General features: G+C 44.1%; 1 protein-coding gene across 2 annotated transcripts in view; it reads left to right on the top strand.

Annotated features, from left to right (window-relative positions):
- The window catches only part of LOC6611291 (protein outspread), an 89,354-nt gene that overhangs the window by 46,181 nt on the left and 22,330 nt on the right, over positions 1-20,843 (top strand). The window lies entirely within an intron of this gene.

Here is a 20,843-nt window from a genome sequence, read left to right as displayed (position 1 = left end):
GCTCACAAACCGGATGTTGTTTTCTGCCATGAGCTGTGTCGTGGCTAGCACTGGAAAAGCACTCAGATTCAACGATCAAGTGTCTTGAATCGAGGGCGGGGCTAATTGTGGTGCTGGAACGGGAAGGAAATAAATTTAAGCAAACTAGCCAGTGTTTAGCGAAGACTTTCTTTTGGCGAATGTGTGTCTGTAATTGAATTAATGAACGAAATTCACATTGACTGGCCCACGAATTTTTAATTATTTTTAAGTATTTAACATATCTGGGATTTAATATTAGGGCTCTGGAAATTAACATTAATTTTAATGCAAGCCATAAACTTTTGTAAAAAGTATCCTATTTTGGTAGTGGCAATTCGCCACTCAATTTCCATTTCACCCAAGTCCTGTGTATCATGTTGTCTAACTTTCCCAACTTCTTGAGAAATATCGCCATCGGCCATCAGTTCTTTATCTCCGTTGTGCAGTCATCAAGTGGTTCCCCTTTCCTGGCCTCCAGCAAATCCACAGCTCGGGGCTCTGGGTTACCCACAAAGAACCGCTGCTGCCTGCTCCCTTTCCTGCCGCCATAATGTATCCATAATGTAGCTCCAGTGCGGCAATTACGTGCTCCGCAGTCCCAGATACCACCTCCCCAGATTTACGACCCCACAAACAGTGCAGGTGCAGTCAATTTCTTATTGTCTCGACTCTTTGCATGGGCACTTTTTATTTTGAACGTTATTAGGATGGCTTTTGCCTTGGGTCCGTTGGGCATGCACCTGAACTTGATTGTGAGGCCTGAAGGTGTCGGGCTAGACATGATTTTCTATCCTATTTTGATTAGATATCGAAGTTAATCAAAGCTTACACTTGTATCATTACCAACGGAAAATCAAACTTTTTTTACTTGAGCAGACAATTGAGTAAACGTAAAGTATCTAATTTAATTGACATAAAAACATGGGATACAGCACACAGTCATAATCACTGTTAAACAAATCAATTTGCTGGCCATAACTGGTTCAACGTAGCTCTCAGATTGGCCCAATACCCCGATCAGTCTTATAGCCCTTAAGACAAATCGACAGTTAAGTTAAGCATCTGGAGTTCCGAAAGTAATTTCACCGCGTCTGCCGCGCTGAAACCCTTTTTAGCATAATTTCCGATAATTTCCTTTGACAAGTTAAATGCTGCAATTTGGTATCCGATAATTTATCATATATAACTTAATATTGATTACGATTATGAAAGGGCCAGAGCAGAGGGGTCTCCTTTTCTCCAGCTATCATTTTTTGCCGCCCGTCGAGCATCTTTTTCCCTTGCGCCCGAATGCTAGGAAACGGCAATAAACTTACGGCTTGGAATTATGCAGATTTTTATCGCCTCGCCAACTTTTCTGCATACAAAGTGCATAATTTCCAGAAAGGAAAACCTGCTCCAAAGACGTTGGACAGACGGACACGTGGGCAACATAAGCGCTGGCTGAGCAGCAGCCGATAAGCTTTTTTTTTGCCGAAGATCCTGGGTTGCGGGGAAATATTTTCATAATGACGACTTTTGCGTGAGGAGGCATTGAGTTGGGGAAGAGGAGCGCGCCTCCAGGGGGAGTTCAATGGACCTGGTCGTCGAAGAGATGGACCCCCCTTTCTAAAACGGAAGTGTTTGCCTCGGGTTGATCTCGAGCCTGGGCCTGATAATAAAATTGATAATCACAATCATCACGGTCATGGCTCTGGCCACCGTTTTTAAAGGAAAATAAGAACGTTGTTGATTGACAAGTTGGCCAGGAGTCGGAGTCTGGCTGGGACTCGGTGTCTTCTCTCAGGGGCTTTATTAATTAAACCAGGAAGCATTTTCGGCCTGCCTCCGCAGGCAGTCTCGCAGTCTCGGCCTTACTGGCCAACCCAGCTGCTGCAGCTGGGGATCTTGAAAAATATTTATTAAAAATTATGCACGCATTAGCTGGCCCGGCGGTCGGCGGTCTGTCTCCCTGGGCTTTATTAAGGAAGTGTTTTGGCTTGGTGGGCGAATTACACGAAATGCTGCATATTAATTTAGTTTCTCTAGCGGTAATAGCTGCGATTTGCGGTCAGGCTTAGAAACCCAGACGCGCTTTATGGCATTTTGATAGCCGAGAGAATACGCTATAAAAATAAGCATCCAACATTTTACGACACTGGCCCGTTCTCTTCTAACACATCTCTCTGGCGAACCATAGTGATGCGAAACTATTTGGTTTAGTGATTTCGATTTTTTAGCTTTACGCCCACAGTGCGCGTAGTCGTTTGTAATTTCCTTTCAAAACTAATTACGATACGGCCCGCGGGGGAGGCTGGTGTGAAGGAAAAAAAAAATTAGAATATTAACTGAAAATTGTCTACACGAAAGCAAATTCATTAGTCGCAATTAACGGATGATAGGAATGGAGTCTATCGATTAAGTTCTCTACGGATTGCAGTCGCTCGATTGTGGGCGTACCGATCGAAATGGGTTGGAAGTGGAAATGAATTGCCGGTGAGACTGTGGGTGATGCGGATGAATAGGCGGGAGATCTGTAATCTAGAACTAATGAGTATGCCGTCTGGGTCGGGGCGAACAACGATCGATCACCCCTAAACGAATCGATCACGATGCTATTGCACCGAAGAAGTTGTTACGAATTTATATAGTTGTTAATTGTGTGTTAACGATGGAGATTTGAAAGAAGAAATCACGAAAACCTAACATAAAAAAAATTCGATTTCAGAGGTGTGAATTGCTTTGATGATAAACAAGTTTGATAAACAAAAAAAAAACTAAAAATATATCAAACTCTTGTTTTTTTATTTGTAATTGCATAATAGTTTTTTTACCAAGCCCTTTGCAAGCATTAAAATATATTTCGTTTTGACATTTTGCAAATATGCAGTTATTTGTTTATGGTGATCAATTTTGAGCACACAACGTACAAGTGGGTTAAGCACATGCATAAAAACCAAACCAAACAAACTAATTTGCACACTTGACGGCCTGCCAACTTGAGAATGGCTGCATGAACGATTGAATGGAATGACTAACTGAATGACTGACTGTCAGACAGCGAGGCAGCTGCTCTGCCGTCTCCCACCGCTAATAAATAGCAATTAGAATAACATGCCAATAAATCTTGGCTGGCTAAACTCTTTCCCATAAACTGCAATCCGCTGTTGTCGATGCTGTTTTCGATGCTGTGGCTGCTGTTGAACGGAACTGAAATCGACCTTGGCTTGCATATGAGTACGAAATGCATATTGCAGATTTGAACACTGACAGAAAAAGCAAAAAAAAATTTCCAAAAATATGAAATACCACCAAACAGAAGTTAAGCAGTGCATATTGTAACATTCCTTTAAGTTATTAAATTAAATTAATTTTTAAAGGATTATATGAACCGTTTGTATAAGTCAAATATGACTTTGAACATTTTTCTCAGTGCACTTGAAACTCTCCCACTCCCTGCCAGCCTCCTCCTCCACCTCCACGACCAGGCCGTCTCTTTGTCTCTGTCAGTTTCATTCATAAATAAATACAAAAGTGCAACACCTCTAAATTTATATGTTAATTAGTTGGGCTGCAAGCTGAAACCGCAAATTAGCCCACGACTCGCGACCGCCTGATGCATTTGCAACTGTCAACGGTGGAGTGCAGCGGATGGAGCGATGTGGATGGAGTTCTCGACGTGGGTGCTCCATCTCCTCCTGCCCACCTTGGCCTCCCAAAGGTGTGTTAATTGATTGCTCGGGTCTTGCAGGGCCCACAATTGCCAACGGTAAATGCTGCAGATTGTGGCCAACAACGCCACATGAATTCAATGGCAAAAAAGGCCAAAACGGGGAAAATGAAAACTCATCTCTGGGGTCCATTCTTTCCTGTCAGTCAGCAAAAACGAGACAATAAGAGAATTACTTCTGCACATTGTTTAAGGTCATATTTCATGACAATGACAATGATCATAGAAGCATTGCTCTTTTATGCCCCTTACAGAAAAAAGAAATTACATAATTGCTTAGCTTTTGGTTTTTCCAACTATTATGAGATATTTTAAAGATCTAAAGTGTTCGTAAAAAGAATATAATCCCATAACTAACTGAAACACTTCGAAAGTTTATCTTGCCATTTTACAATTGTAATTTTTAATCGAAATCGCACCATTTCCGATTTTTCCAATAGGCAGCACATATCGATTACTTGAACCTCGAGAGAGTGTAAAAACTTCGATGAATTTTCAATCGTTCATATTTGGAGTGCAGTACGCGATGCCATGTGGTCAATGGAATATGGCCAGCTTTGGTCGCCTTCGCCTTCGGAGTTTTTCTCCCTTTTTTGCTTCTGCCATTACATAAAACACTGAGTTGAGACAAGGCGAGGCTTACGTAGACCGAGCGTCTAACGGCGATGACGTTGACTTGGAGAGATCGCGTATTGGATTTCCACGCCGTCATTGTCGTTGAATGGAGCCGCCATGAACGATGGGCGGAGGGCGGGTGGTGCAGTCGTGCGCCGGGGGGCGTGGTGGCAGCTCATGTGTGGTTGCATTGACGAACTGTCTGACGGCGGAAAGAGAGGCTATATTTCTAACTGTGGTGTGGTTTTACTGTGCTCACTAAGCCTAGCGGGCCAGCCCTAATAAAAAGCATTGCACTTCTCATCTCTGGACAGTGGATACCCTATATGAAGATAAAAATAGCTTAAACAATGATATCCCTTTAAGAGAAGGTTAACTACGAACTATATTAATAATAATAGTTGAAATGGAGTGGGCGGAAAAATCCTGGGTGTGGGTTGCTGCGGTTGCTGCTGATTTTTTTCCCTGTAATGAAACACTCGGGATCGACTTCACGAGAATTCCGGTCTTTATTCGCGCACTTGTAACTTAAGACTACCTTAACATTAACAGTAGCAATACCGCGGGACCGCGGAGTGGTGAATACCTTGCGGGAAGGGAGGAGAGCGAGAGAAGAGAAGGAGAGCGCGAGCAGCGGTGCTTGCGAGCCGTGGAGGAGCTTCGAGTAAAAGCATTGGCCGCTTACACTGCCGCTCAACTGTTTGCGCCCTTCTGGCGTGAACATTCTCCCCCCCCTTGCGTAGGCAAAGGTATCCCTGGCCGGCTAGACATCAGGATCGGCCTCTTCATTCCGTGCACGCTCCAGAAACGGTCCATCCGAACACCGTGTTCTGCGCGACGGGCAAGCCATCATCAATTTTTAGGAACCCCGGTTGGATCAAGTTGGCATATACATCTGATCCCAACACGAGGGAGATGGAGGCCGGCCGGTGGAAGCGCTCGTCCGCGAGACGAACACCGTCAAACTTGGCCCTGGCGGCGTCGCTCAGAGCTTGGATGGGTGTCCGGATCCTTAGGCTGGGTTCGACCTTCAGGACGACGTTGAGTCGGAAGGTGCTTGTTCGGGACCGGAGTGTCACCGAGCAGACCTCGTTGCCTCCCAGCCGGGCGATGGGCAGCCGGAACGCAGCCGCCAACGACCGGTCGATGCTGCTCACCGGCATGCATGGGTCGATCATGGCCCCGGTCTCGAAGGTCTTCGAGCCCGTGTCCAGCACGACGATGGCTGTAGGCAGAATGGGAACAGCCTTCTGCTGCCCCGTTGCCACCGCCGGAGACGCGACGGAGACCTTCGGACGCCGTTGATTGTTGGCGACTGGGGCTGGTGGCGGAATGCGGGAAATCCGGACCGGACGAGGTGCAGCGGGATGGCGCTCTCTGCGCGTCGGAGCTGGTAGCGCTGCTGGGGACGGAGCGGGACGGACCTCGTGCATGTGGAGTAGAGTGTGGTGGTTTCCTCCACACTTCTTGCATCCCTCTTGGCTTCGGCAGTCTCCTCCTGAGTGCTGATGGGCGAGGCAGTTCGAGCAGTACTTATTAATAAGTACTGCCCGAAGGCGCTTTTCAGCGCTCAGTTTGTGGAACCTCTTGCACTTCCGAAGTGCATGGATTCCAGAGCAGACTCGGCAGCGGTAGGATTTGATACCTCGAGTACGTCTGCTTTCCAACGACTGGGTGGCACGAGGTCGCGGAGCCATTATTGGAGGAAGTGAGTAAGTCTGCCAATAAAAGAAATGAAGAAGCTTAGTATGAGCCGACTACTCTTTTGGCCCCGGAATGGGGGAAGTGCCCTAATCCCTAGGAACGGAGGACTCTTTGTCCTCCATCGGTAGCAGAATAACCTTGTGGACAGGGCGTTTTATGGTGCCGCGAGACGTACGGATCTCGACGACTCGAATGCGGTCGTCGGCTCCTGGAAAGGCAGAAACGATTCTGCCGAGCCGCCATTCGTGCGGTGGTAGATTGTCCTCCTTGACAACTACCATATCGTCGGCTTGGAGATTCCTGGTCGGAAATTGCCATTTGCTTCGTTTATGGAGTTCCTTAAGATACTCCTCTTTCCACCGTGCACTAAACTGCTGATGTTGTGCCTTGAGGTGTTGCCATCGATTTATTATCGACTTGGCTTCGCCCTTTATCTCGGGTTCCGCCGTGGAAAGCAACGGCCCTCCAATAAGGAAATGGCCTGGTGTGAGGGCCAGCAAATCTGAGGGATCTTCGGACATAGGGGAGAGGGGTCTAGAGTTGAGGCAAGCCTCAATCTTAGCGAGAAGTGTCGCCAGCTCCTCAAATGTATATTTGCGGGCTGACGTCGATTTAAGGAACAGGGTTTTGAAACTTTTCACCCCTGCTTCCCACAAACCCCCCATATGTGGAGCCCCGGGTGGGATGAATCGCCATACGAGTCCCTGATGGCTATATGCATCAGTCACGGACTCTTTGATGGCTTGGAGAAAGTCCCTGGAAATCAAAGTTGCCGCCCCCACAAAGGTCTTACCATTATCCGAATGGACCCGTTGAGGACAACCGCGCCTCGCTACGAAACGAGCGAAGGCCGCTAGAAATTTCTCGGTTGTTAGATCGGAAGTGGGTTCCAAATGGATAGCCTTCGTGGAAAAGCACACAAACACACAAACATATCCCTTCGTTATGAGACACGCTCTCCCTGTATAGTTTTTTATTTCGAACGGGCCGGCATAGTCGATACCCGTGTAGGTGAACGCCCTAGAGAAGGAGACTCTATCTGTCGGGAAATCGCCCATCAGCTGTGTTTGGAGTCTCTTCTTGTAAATCGTGCAAATCTTACAAGGATTGACCACAGCCTTCACCAGATTCTTGATTTTAGGAATCCAATACTTCGATCGGATCAGGCGTACGATCAATTGACTACCGCCATGAAGAGTAATCTGGTGAGTAAATTGGACGACAAGGCGCGACAGTCTACAGTTATAGGGGAGAATAATCGGATGACGTTCATCATATTGCAGGGTTTTGGAGGCAGTGAGACGGCCGCACGCCCTTAACAGGCCGTGTTGGTCAATGAACGGGAACAAATTCACCAACGGACTTGACACTGGAAGAGGCCTTTTCTCGGTCAGATGCTGAAGCTCTTGGCCATATGCTCTGCGCTGCGCAATGGAGGTCAGAGTTCGTTCTGCCCCTCGGATCTCTTCACTTGTAGGGCGTGAGTTGGGCAAGAACGAACCTTTGCGGCAGCGTTTAAGGAAGCGTTGAACATAGACCAGAACTCGCAGGGCCTTGTCCAACTTGGAGAAACGCTCGAGAAAGTCGATGGACGGGGCCTTGACAAAATGCACTTTGACCGCGCGCTGCTCTAGCTCGGTCACTGGAAGAGTGTCACTTTGTGCTGGCCATAGCTCTCGTGGCCCTTGCAGCCACTCTGGTCCGTGCCACCAGAGATGGTTATCTGCCAATTCATGTAAGGATACGCCTCGACTGGCTAGATCGGCGGAGTTTTGTTCTGAGCGAACGTGTGCCCAACAGTCGACTGGCGTCGCCTGCGTGATCTTGGCAACTCTGTTGGCCACAAATGTGGTCCAGTTGCACGCAGGCTTTCGTAGCCAGGCTAAGACGATTGTGGAATCTGTCCAGCAGCGGATATTTGAACTGGCGGAGGGCATGTGCGGGAGGATTGCTGTCACCATTTCGGTTAACAGCACGGCACCACAGAGCTCTAGCCGAGGAAGGGAGACGGTTTTTACCGGGGCCACTCGTGTTTTGGCTGTAAGCAGGCGAGTCAGGATCTTTTGCCCCATCTCGACGCGGATGTATATCGCCGCTCCATAGGCTCTCTGGGACGCGTCACAGAAACCGTGGTGCTCTATGATTACCTCAGGCTGGTACCAGATCCATCTCGGAACGCGGATCTGGTTGAGGTCGGAATACTCGGCTAAAAACGATTGCCACCGCTGACACATTTCAGTGGGAAGCTTATCGTCCCAGCCTAAGTTCTGCAACCAAATCTCCTGCATGAACATTTTTGAACGGATTATGAACGGCGCGAGCCACCCGGCAGGATCGAACAACCTAGCGATTTGGGACAAAACTTCTCGCTTTGTATAGGAGGGTTCCACAACTATGTCTGGAGGAACGAAATAGAATTCGTCGGACTTTGCCCTCCACCGAATACCGAGCGTCTTGGCCGTGCTTTCGGCATCGATGTCGAGGAACTCGCTATGAAGGAGGTGTTCGGCCGGGACGTCTTTAAGGACGCCTTTGTTGTTCGAGGTCCACTTTCTCAGCGGAAACCCGGAGGCACTTAGGGCTGCTTGCAACTCTCGAATTGAACTTTGGGCTTCGATTACGGAATTCGCCCCTGCCAGAACGTCGTCGACGTACATGTGCTGCTGGATGATGCGGCTGGCATTTGGAAATGGCACTTGGATATCCTCTGCCAGCTGTTGCAAGACTCGAATGGCGAGGAAGGGGGCGCAGTTGACCCCGAAGGTAACTGTTTTTAATTCGAAGTCTCGGATATCTCCTTCCTTGTTTCGGAACAGAATTCTCTGAAACGGGGTATGTTTCGGATCGACCCAGATCTGACGATACATTTTCGTGATGTCTGCACTGAAGACGTATTGAAAATAACGCCATTTCAGGACCTGGATCGTTAGATCGGATTGTAGGACTGGACCAGCATGAAGAATATCATTTAAGCTGGTCCCATTTGCCGACGGACTTGAAGCGTTGAATACAACGCGAAGCTTTGTAGTGGTGCTTTCGGGCTTAACTACCGCGTGATGAGGAAGATGATACGATGGAGAATTGTGAGTCGGCGGAACTTCTTTCATATGACCCAGATCCAGGTACTCCTGGATCACGCTGTCATATTGCTCTTTTAATGGAAAGTCTCTTTTTAAACGATTTTCGTTTCTAAGAAACTGAGCTAGCGCAATGGACCTTGAATATCCTAAATCGGATCCGATATTCTCGGGATCCCGGAACGGGAGCGTCACCACGTATCTCCCGCTTGCGTCTTTTGTCGTTGTTTGGAGGAAGTTCCTTTCACAATAGGAGTCCGACTCTTTTACCATCTTTACTGGTAGATCCTCCACCTCCCAGAACTTGCTGAGAAGCGTGTCGAGCGTATCAGGGTCGCCTATTTCATGCACCTGGGTCGTGAAGGATGCGACCCGTTTCGGCTTGCCCTTGGAAATCGGCCCCGTTAGCACCCACCCGAAAATAGTTTCTTGGCCCAGGAGCGAGCCGCAAATATTTTGTCGGGTGCCATCCATCATTATGGATGGTAGAATGTCAGCCCCGATCAATACATCAATTTGAGAGCTCTCAAAAAAGGTAGGATCTGCCCAGCGGAGTGCGGGCAGGTCCTTCAAAGAATTCCGAGGGATCGGATAGGAGGGCAGTTTGCCTGAGAGCTCCGGAAGGACGTAAGCTTCAGTGTCTAACTGTAGACCTGGCTTAGTAGGAGAGCGAATCCCGAAGTGACACAGCTTCGAGGACTTCGCGGAGACTGAATGATTTAACCCGGAGACTTGGGTCTGGGTGTTGCGGAATGGCAACTTGATGAGGTTGAACAGGCGTTCTGAAATGAACGTCGCCTCGGATCCCGAGTCGATTAAGGCTCGGGCTCGGTAGCTCATCCCCAAATGGCACACGTCAATCATCGCTGTGCTCAGTAGGACGGCTGAAGTGCCGGACGCGAAAAAAGTTTGCACCGCTGAGGTGCTTGCCGATGCATTTCTGCTAGAGGGTCTCGGAAGTTGCTGTGTAGGGGGCGAGGTTGAGAAACTCGCATTTTCGGAATTTGGGGGGCTGCGATGCAGCAGCGTATGGTGCCTGCCCTTACATGTAAAGCAGCTGTGCGTGCTTGTGCAGTCACGTAGCTGATGACCTCTGGCAAAACAATTCAGACATAGCTGCTTCTTTTTGATATACCCGGAGCGCGAGTCAACAGACATTTGAAGAAAACGCGGGCACAATCTTACCGGATGGTTCTCCTTCGAACATAAGTCACACCCTTTCTGTTTGGTGCTGACCTTTGTCTCGAAGGATTGAAGCCTTTTTGGAACTGCCTGAGTCGGTTTCATATCTTCGATGGCTTCCAATGTCCGATACCTTTCGCTCAGGAAGGCATTCATTTCTTCCCAAGCTGGGATCTCGGATTTAGCAGTTAGCGACTGTTCCCATAAGGACAGGGTCTGCTTGGGCAGTTTGCTCGCGCAAAGGAAAACCAAGATACAATCCCAGTTTTCTGTGGATACCTGGGAATGCTCTAGTGCTGTTAAACACCCCTGAATCGTGGATTGTAGCTCTTTTAGAGCATGACCAGATTCTTGCGAAATTGAGCTCAAGTTAAAAAGAAGCTTGAGCTGGCTGTTGACTAAAAGTCGCTTATTTTGGAACCGATCTCGAAGCGCCTCCCAAGCCGAAGCGAAACCATCATTCGTGAGAGGAGATTTCGCCACGATGGCTTTTGCTTCGCCACTTGTTTTGGTAAGGAGGTGGAATAGCTTCTCGACCGGAGTCAACCTGGGGTTGTTTACGTAAATTGCCGTGAATAGGTCCCGGAAAGTGGGCCATCGGAGGTAGTCGCCATCGAAGACTTCCGTGTCGCATGGAGGTAAGCGGCAGCCGGACGAAATTAGCGGCTGAGAGGGTGCCTGCGCGACTTGAGGCGTTGCTCTGTCGATTGTTTCGCCAATTTGTGCTGCACATGACTCGTATACTGAGTAGCAGTAGTCATATTTGGCCTGGAGAATAGGCACTGTGTCGAGGGATCCTTCTTGGGCCATTAGGTCAGAGCATGTTTCGTACTCTCTTTCCACTTTGTCCCATAAGGCTCGCACCTGTTGCAGACGGACTTGTAACGTGTGTAGGGACGGAGAGGCTTGATCAGGAGTGTTGATCTTCGCTTCGAAAAGGCTTACGCGATCGCTGACGGCGATGAATTTATGCAACGCTGCGTTTGCGGGCGTTGGCTGCTCAGAGGATGCCATTTTTCTTGTGTTAGAGCGTGTGACGCGGAGGAAATCAGTCCCGACAGCGGAGGGACTCTCGGATTTTCTCGATAGAGAAGACTCACTAGACGCTCGCGTCACTGGTCGGGAAATGACCAACCTAGGAGTTGTCTTCGAACTGGTCGATGGCGAACCCTTTGCTTTCGGAGTGGGAGTCGCGGGTTTGACCCTAGGACTAACGGACTTGGGTGCTGGCTTACCGCGAGTGGATAGCGGAGATTGCGGGTTGAACTTTTGTTCTTTTCCAGGTGCGGTGGTCTTTTTCTTGTCTCCCTCTAGGGGCATGCTCAGCTATGCCCAAAGAGAAGGAAGTCAAGAAGGCCTGCACGCCGCAAACAAAAAAAAAAAAAAAAAATGTGGAATTGAGAAAAAAAGAACCAGATACGGAGGGCACCAAAATCTGGATAGACAAAGGATCCCGTCGGAATTCGGGAGAAAGTTGCAATTGGGATCTGGAGATTGGAGCACGAAAGAAACAAAAATCGCAGTCTTTGTGAAATAAGGCCCAATAGATCTTCAATCAACTTGAAAAAAGCTTAAATGAAGCACAATATAGCTAAAATTCAGTGTGAAAAAAAATAGCTAGGAGGATTCACAAAAGAAAACCAACAGCTAGAGTGAAGTCCACAAGAAGATATAGTTATATTGGTGGTCCAGAAAAACAATAGCTCAAATTTATATAAAAACAAAAACTATGAATTGACGTTTCTGAAAAAATCGCTAAAAAATTGCTACCAGCTGGAGTCTGGAAAATAGCCAAGGATTTATAAAAAAAATCACTATCGACTGGAAATCCCAAAAAAATAGCTAATATATAGAAAATAGCTAGAAAATAGCTAGAAAATAGCTAGAAATTGGCTAGTTAATAGCTAGCTATAGCTAGAAAATTCAAGTTTAAATTTATAAAAATAGCTACCGGCTGGAGTCTGGAAAATAGCCAAGGATTTATAAAAAATCGCTATCGACTGGAAATCCCGAAAAAAAAATAGCTAATATATGGAAAATAGCTAGAAAATTCAAGTTTAAATTTATAAAAATAGCTACCGGATTTAGGACCACAATTTTATTATTTTAATTTAGGAACCAGAAATGGGAGCCAGAAATAGCTTGTAAAAAAAAAAAATTATTATTTGGGTTAAATAATTATTAAATAATAATTATTAAATAATAATCAATAATAATAATAATTAAAACAATCGTTTATTTCCCTTTTTTTTTTTTTTATTAAATTATTTATTTTTAAATTTTATCGTCGGACTTTTTTTATTTTATTTTATGTCTCGACAATAGGGTATTCTCTCGTCGCTATGCGCTGGTTTTTGTCAGGGCAATAACGAACAAAGAGGAGACGAAAGAACTTGCACTTGGAAAGTCTGCGTAAGTCGCGACTGTGTGTATGTCAATATCGTTGGAAGCTAGGTCTGACAATGGATATGTCGTAATGTGTGTGTATATGGCTATGGGTATTTGTGTGGATGTGAACTTTATTTGGAATATTTTGTATGTGAATATATTGGGTGAATATATGTATGTTTATATTTAATTTACAATAATTATATATTTAATATATATGTGTATATTTAATTTAATTTAGTTTTATTTGTATTGGGTTGTATATTTTATTGAGGCACACACAAAAAAAACAGCAGTTTAGCAGCGGACGATAACAGTGAATTTTGGACAGTGTATATATGTGTGTACATGCGCTTGGATATCAGCGGAGCACCGTAATTAGGAGGCCGGTATTGGCAAAGTGCTTGTTTATGCACTTAAAAAAAAGTAATCACGGTGGCTGGGCGCAGGTACTTATATATTTTCACTTTTCACTTGATACGGATGGACGGAAAGAATAAACGCCGTTGGAAAAACGAAAATGGCGACCACGGACGGAATAGAATTTAAAGCCGTACTTATCTTGAATTTTCCGCAAGGAGCGCTGGCAGGATCAGAGCTCATCCGGCTCGAAGGACCATGAAATGGAGTGGGCGGAAAAATCCTGGGTGTGGGTTGCTGCGGTTGCTGCTGATTTTTTTCCCTGTAATGAAACACTCGGGATCGACTTCACGAGAATTCCGGTCTTTATTCGCGCACTTGTAACTTAAGACTACCTTAACATTAACAGTAGCAATACCGCGGGACCGCGGAGTGGTGAATACCTTGCGGGAAGGGAGGAGAGCGAGAGAAGAGAAGGAGAGCGCGAGCAGCGGTGCTTGCGAGCCGTGGAGGAGCTTCGAGTAAAAGCATTGGCCGCTTACACTGCCGCTCAACTGTTTGCGCCCTTCTGGCGTGAACAATAGTTATTAGATGTCTGTCAGGAATATGTGATTTGCTGATAATTTCTTTAAAAAAGCTTTCTTCCGGTATAATCTAGAACTAGAGTACCCCCCATTCGAATCTCAGGAATCCAAGCGCGTTTGAGATCTCTACTCATCTTTCTGAGAACCCCCTCCCCCCTCTCAAACGCTCAGTAAGGTATTATTTAACTTTTTTCATTTGATGGCTGGCGGCTGATGCTTTATGCAAGTTCGTCTATCGTTTCTGCCGGCATTTGTGCTTTTCATTTTTTATCCGCTGCCGCAGTTTGTTTTTGTCATCTGTGCCCATGTGCAATATTGTGCAGCCAAACAAAAAGAGTTGGTGATACTATGGCTGTTGGGAAAACTGGGGGACGGGGCGGTGGAAATGGTCGCACTAAAGTTTTCATCATAACGGTAACGACTTTTGCAAAATCACCAGGGAGATGTTAGATGTTTGATTTCCGCGTAATTACTTTTTTTTGTGTGCTACCCCCGTTTGCGGGTATTGTTTTTGCAGCTCTGTTTGGAGAGTGTCTTGTTCGCACTAATTACGAAAAAACGCCTTCTGCAGCTGCAGATTTGTGGGCGTGTCCAGCGATGTTGCAATTGTTTTTTTTATGTTCACTTTGTATATTTTTTTTCGTGCATTTGCTGCTCACTCCCCGTTTAACACGTATCGCATTAAGGCGCATTTAATAAGCCAATTGCCGCTCTCCCAGTCGCCGGCAGTTAGCCCATTCCCCCATAAAAGAAAATAACTACTAGTGAACGATTTCCGCTCGCGACCGTCATTTGACACGTTTAACGAAATGAAAATGATTGACGACTTGGTGAGTTGACGACTTGCCAACTCTCTGGATTCTCCCAGCCCCAGTTTACATACGTATGTATGTATGTATGTACATATGAGCAGGTACATGTACGAAATACCTGTGTATGTATATATTTCGCAATGGTCGCCACTTGCAAAATGGCCAACAAGTGTGCTGTGGGGCCCACTGACAAGTTAATAGTCAACTCTATTAACTTTTTATGACCACAGCCTGTGCTCTTTTGTCGCCCCAAAGGAAGTTGCATTCACTTGAGAGCAACAACAATGCAATAATCAATTTACAAATATTGAAAATGAGAGCTTCGAGCTGTTTGGTAATGATTAAACCAATAATTGACTTCCTGCGGTGCTTTGGCAATCGGATTTGATCATTATGGCATTGATTAGTTTTCAGTTTGTTTTGCAATTTGCGGCGAGAATTGAGTCTGATTGGTTATTAGTTCAACTTTTAATTGTCAATTAATGCTACAAGCAGTCAATAAAAAATATGTGTTTTTGTGGCTAGTTTTTTATGTATTCTCACATGTTGCACAATAGTCAAAACGAATTAGAGACAAGTCAAGAATGTACTAAAATACAACAAGTGCTTCGGAGTCTCCAGGATTTAAGCCAACATAACGTTTATTGCTCTATTTTTATAGCAAACTAGAATAAATGTTTAAATTAATGTCATTCATTTGTAATTTTCGTAACAGCAATAACGTAACTAACAAAAAAATAGTTTCCTTTTTAGTTTCAACATAAAACTAAAACTAATATTAAATTTTTCTTACACTTAGCTATTATTTATATAGTAAATTTTAGTTATCTATAAATGAATGAATGATGTTCAAACTCAATTTCCTATCATTTTTCATCCATATCAAACTCTTTCGAAAGCATTTCAATCGAACACACATTTCCCAATAGCCATTCAGACTGGGTGTGTTGACAAGGCTAACCAATAGACGCCCCCGCAGATCTTTCCATCTTCTGTTTCCCGACTTAAAAACAAGCTCAATTTATGAGCCCAGCTTGTGGCATCCATCATCGCGCAACTTGTCTTGTCTCCTAAAAGGGCCGAGTCTTTTGGAAGCTGTATACCGTATGCTATGCTATGTGTATGCGTTTACGTATTTCTGAATGCAAACGAGAACGCCACATAACAAATGCCAAAAAGCGAGCCGAAAAAGGGTAAGGAACGCCGTCTCGAGCTGTCCGTGTTATAAATGATGGGTCCCAACTCCTCCAAGTCGAGATTCGAGCTCGAGTTCAAGCCTCTTTCTCTCCGAGGCCTTTTACTCTAGCGCCACATGCCACGGCAAAAGATCTAAGACCATGTTGCACATCACAAGATCGCCTGTCTGTCTGTCCGTCCGTCAGTCCGAGCGTCCGACTGTCTCAGAGTCTGTCTAAATGTTGGCGGCCCACGCATTCGCCGGCTAAGAGATATCCCAGCGAGAGCAGAGCAGGGAAACCTGCTGCATCATTTTTCACTCGAAGATTGCATAATGATTGACAATTCATTATGCCAGCCAGCTCTTTGCTGGGATCTCTTAGGCATCAAGGATAGCACGCAAAACAATTTGCAGTTAGTTCCTGATCCATTTTAAGTACAACACAGAGATTTAAGAGACAGTGTTTTGATCAACTCTTATAAGAAAATATTATTATTAAAATGTTAAGTGTAATTCATTTACTCAATCCTTGCTTTAAATTATTTAATAGATCATAAGTATTGTGCATATTTTTCTCTGAGTGTATGTGAGGGTTTCTTGGGCTCTTAATGGCTGGCCAGATTAGGCATCTCCCCGTTGGCAATAAGGAAGTGTGTTTGTTCCCCTTAAGTCCGTGTTCTTGCATTTAATAATTCACTAATGAATCTTTTCAAATATTTTATTTTTCTTTCAGGTGAGTGAAGATCGAATACAGAATAAATCGAGATATCGAGATTGAAGCGTGTAAGCATAAACTCAATTGCGAGTCAAGAAGTATCAAGGTCAGCTGATCGTTTAATTGAAAAATCCACAAAGGTGTGACCGCAAAAAGCAAAACAACAGAAATATCGTGAACTTTTAAAAACAATAGAGAGATCCGAGTACTTGGCCCCAACCGAGGGACCGACTGCAATTGAGCTCCATAGGTATTGCACAACTTTGTCGGTCGTTTTGCACACCTGTTGCTGTATGCTGCCTTCAAAGGCACCAGTCGATGTCTAATTGAAGCAATTAGTGAACCCATTATGGCATTTTTCTTCGATTTTTTCTATCTGTTTCTGTTTTGGTTATATATTTTTCGATACTCTGGCCAATTCAATTAGTTTGTTTTTGTATACAAGGGGGGGAGTGGCAGGGGTTCGTAATTAGCCAATGCTTATCTGTGCTTTGGGGAACCTCAGCCACTCCATCCATCCATCCATTTGTGTTGTGACTATGACAACAGACCATAATAAACTATATAGAAATACTGACAAAAGGCAATTGACCTTCGTTAGTCAAAAGTTCATTTGCATCAATATATAATGGCATATTACACTCTCAACTGTGGGAGTTAATTGCGCAAACTTTTGCTGCTCCAGTTGAGTACCCTAGTTCCGCGGATAATTCATACTCATATACGAAAGGAAACTATTATTGATGTTTTTAATTGAAAATGTAAAATTTATTTGACTAACGCAAAAAAAGGAAAATTCAAAATTTTTCGTACATTTTTCATAGTTACAAATTAAGAAATTTTTTTAAATGGTTTTAAGAAGGGATGCAACCTCTGTGTGTAAGCCGACATCTGTTACCAAGTGCGATATTATTTTTATCGGCATCTGAAACAGTAGCAAGGAAGATCCAAAGCAAAATAAGAAATTTTAATATTTCACACGGCTTGCGCTCCATTGTAAAATTACTCCTATTAACTTGAGATTTAAAATGTTACTGACTACGGCATTTTCATTTCAAAAGTGCGCAAGGCTCGAGCAAAAAAAAAGTAAATATATGTGCAATCAGTCTATAAAGTAACCCTAGATAACCCACAGATCTTATGCGTTGTTTATAATACAGCTTTTTATAATAAGCTTTCTAATGCACTAAGCAAATATAACATAATTGTTGTGTGTAACATGGTTTTGGTGTGATAGAAAAAATGTACGACCTGACAGTTAACTAGTTTTAAACATTTGGAACTGCCTAAAATTCCTAACTTTGAACTGCCCACTTTGTTTCCACAAAGGAGAAACATATGCAATTTTCATAAATCAAATGGGAAAATCTCGACAACAAATGAAGCTGAGCAAAGAGAGACCTTCAACCTTTGGCACTTTGCATAAGCTTCATTATCGTGCGAAATGCCTGGCCGAATGGCCACGTGCATGCATATCTCTATGACTCTATCTTAATTCAACCCATCTTCCTGCACAAGTGCTTCTGCCATGGTCACAACTCACACAAAGCTGTCAGATTGGCTGACAAAAAATTGGGGGTACTCCAGCTGACATTTAATGTCGTGTCATTGCTAAAACAAACAAAAAAGAAAAAAAAAAGAAACTGAATCTGTAAATGAGTTCACTGAACGCGCGACAAACCAAACGCGCCAGCACAATCAACGTCAATCAATGGTCAGCTGACTTACGATGTCCATAGTTCCGCGCTCCCCTCGTCGAATGCATTTCATTTATGCATTTTTCGACTCTTGCAACCAAAGTCACTTTTGGAGTTTGTTCACCCATCCACGCTGACTGGGAACGGGGCGCCATTTCCAAATAACCATACAAATATTTTTGCCGCGCTTGTTGCTCTTTTTGTTTTTTTTTTTTTGCTGCAACCTGCTTGGGTAATATCATATTTTAGCAAAACTTGTTGAAAATTCCAAGACACCAATACAAAGGCCAAATCGCAACACAGCACACACCACACGCTGCTGCTGACCAAGCTCTAATAACTAATGGCCAAGAGCGGAGCGGGCCAGTTTGCGGCTTTGGCGCAATTTGAGACTCGATTTCTTGCACCTAGATACAAGGCAGCCCAGGTAGGAAGGCGAACACAAACCGCATTTTCTGAGCTCCGAAACCAGAAAGGATAGCTAGCTGCAAAGAACGATGGATACCCTTTCGTCGGTAGTGATCTTCATTTATTTCACATCGGTATCCTTTAAAAATATGCATATGCTACGATATTCAATTGATCACTATTCCTTAAATTTGTCTAATATTGAAGCTTTCTTCAAGGGTATGATAATGTACATATACGACTTTGTTCAATACTATGTCTTCAGACTCAAAACGACCTTTAGGTCCTTCTCTCTGTTGATTTTTGATCCCTAATCAACTGAGTAAAGATTCATATCAGAAAATGACAACACAAATGATGATGAATTAACTTAATCATTTGCACATATGTAGACTGTTAACACTTAGGAAGGCTGTTAGCTTAGTGATTTAATCTAATATAAATTAAGATAAAATTTTCAGTTGTAAATACGGCGAAAATACAATATAATAATTCTTTAAAAAGTATAATTCTTTTGTGTAGATATATTTGTGATTAAGTGACCTTATGAAGTTACCTAATGGAGTTAGGTAACTCAATCCTAAAAGCTAATTTTCAGAAACATTTTTGGTTGGACGTCTCAAAATGCGTGGTGGTGAAAGGCTTTCCACTGTTCTTTATGCCAATCTGTTTATTTTTTCTTTTTTGCTGCGGCTTTTAGTTTTTAGTCAGCTGCACATAATTCTGCTTGCCGCATGTGCCACTCCCCTTACTATTCATCTAACTAATCGCAGTGCGCACTTCAGAAAATTATGCATTCCACTTGTTGATAATTTTATCAAAAATTAATTGAATAAAATGTCTTCACTTTATGCTATGAGTAAGTATTACTCTTATGTTAACTTGTTAAAGAGTTAACTAATTTAAAATATTTTTATTACATTTTCAATGGCCCGTATTTTCTCTGGGTGCAGCTCTAAATGATGCAAGGCAGCAAAATGTTGCGAGAAATTGTTGCGGCAGCCTTTTCTCTTGGTCAGCCTTTCTGTGGGTAACAGCAACACAAGTTGCAGCAGCAACAACAAAGACGTTCTAAATGTTACGTTATATTATTGCATGTTGCTATTGTTGCTGTTGCTGCTTTTGCTGCTGCTGCTGTTGCTGTTGCAGTTGCAGTTGTTGCTGCAGTTGACGCAACTCTTCTACAGATGCGCCTCGAATTAGGTCTCTTAGCTCTGGGCGCTGCTGCAGTAGCATTTGTTGCTGCTGCTTTGTGGTTGTGCTTTTATTGTGTAATCAGCAGATAACGGCATTTAATGGCTGAATGAGTTTTCCGGAGAGGAAAACCCAAAGAATATGGCCTAGACCAAAACGCATTCCGCACGAGTCCGTTTACTACCGAACATTTTCCTTTTTGTCGATAACTTCATTTTATTCCGACTCTGCAGCTTTGTTTTTAATGCTTTTTTAACTTTTCGCTGGTCAGCTGAAGCGTGGCGCTAATCGATTTCTATTGCCTCAATTTTGGCTTGCCATCAATTTTGAAATTGCCGAATTATTTCACAATTCGTTGTTTTTCCGTTAGTTTCCCATTTCGCAGGTCTTCGTGGGGCAGCTTAAATTGCATTCGAGATACTTGTTATTTAGATAGAGTTGTTGATTGGATTGTTCAGCCAGAGTGGTTTCGATTTCATTTTCTGCTCATTAAAGTGTCATAATTAACTTGAGGGCATAACAAAGAAACTGGCTATAAAATTGTAAAAATTGTTTAACATTGTCTGGGTATTTTCTATGTTAATATTAAATGTATATAAGATTAATAAATATGCTATCGGATTACTTATACTAATCTTCAAGAAGACCAAACTTTTAAACAATATCTGATCACCTTTTATATAAATTCAGAAGTGTATCTTAACTCTTTGGCCATCCATCGCTTACCCATTTTATTGCCCCAGGCTTTTTTCTTTTTCTATTAAAAAACGAAGAGCAAACCATATTGGGAACGATCAAAATGCAATGTTCCAGCAACTAATAACAGTAAACGCTGAACTACTGGCCAAGATTGATTCAGCGATTGCCTCACATCATCGTCGTCGTCATCATCTTGCCAATCAATGCCCCCCAATGCACCCAGTTCCTCGACTTGGCCTCCCAAAGGGAGAAGGGAGCTCAAGTTTGAGCTCGGGCGCTCGAATGCAATTCCCCCGACAACTCGGCAGAGAGTTGAGAACCCAGCTCAACTTGCCATCTTCCCGGCTGCCGCCTGACCGAGCGACTGTCTCCGCTGACTGGCCGGATCACTCGCATCCACATCCACATCCACTTCGGCTGTGGCAACACCAACAAACTGGGCAAAATCAACAGCGACAGCAGCAGCAGCATCAGCTACGTCGACGATGACGGCGACACATG

This window comes from Drosophila sechellia, chromosome 2L, assembly GCF_004382195.2.
Source record: "Drosophila sechellia strain sech25 chromosome 2L, ASM438219v1, whole genome shotgun sequence".
NCBI lineage: Eukaryota > Metazoa > Arthropoda > Insecta > Diptera > Drosophilidae > Drosophila > Drosophila sechellia.
This window is presented reverse-complemented; position numbering and strand designations above follow the sequence as displayed.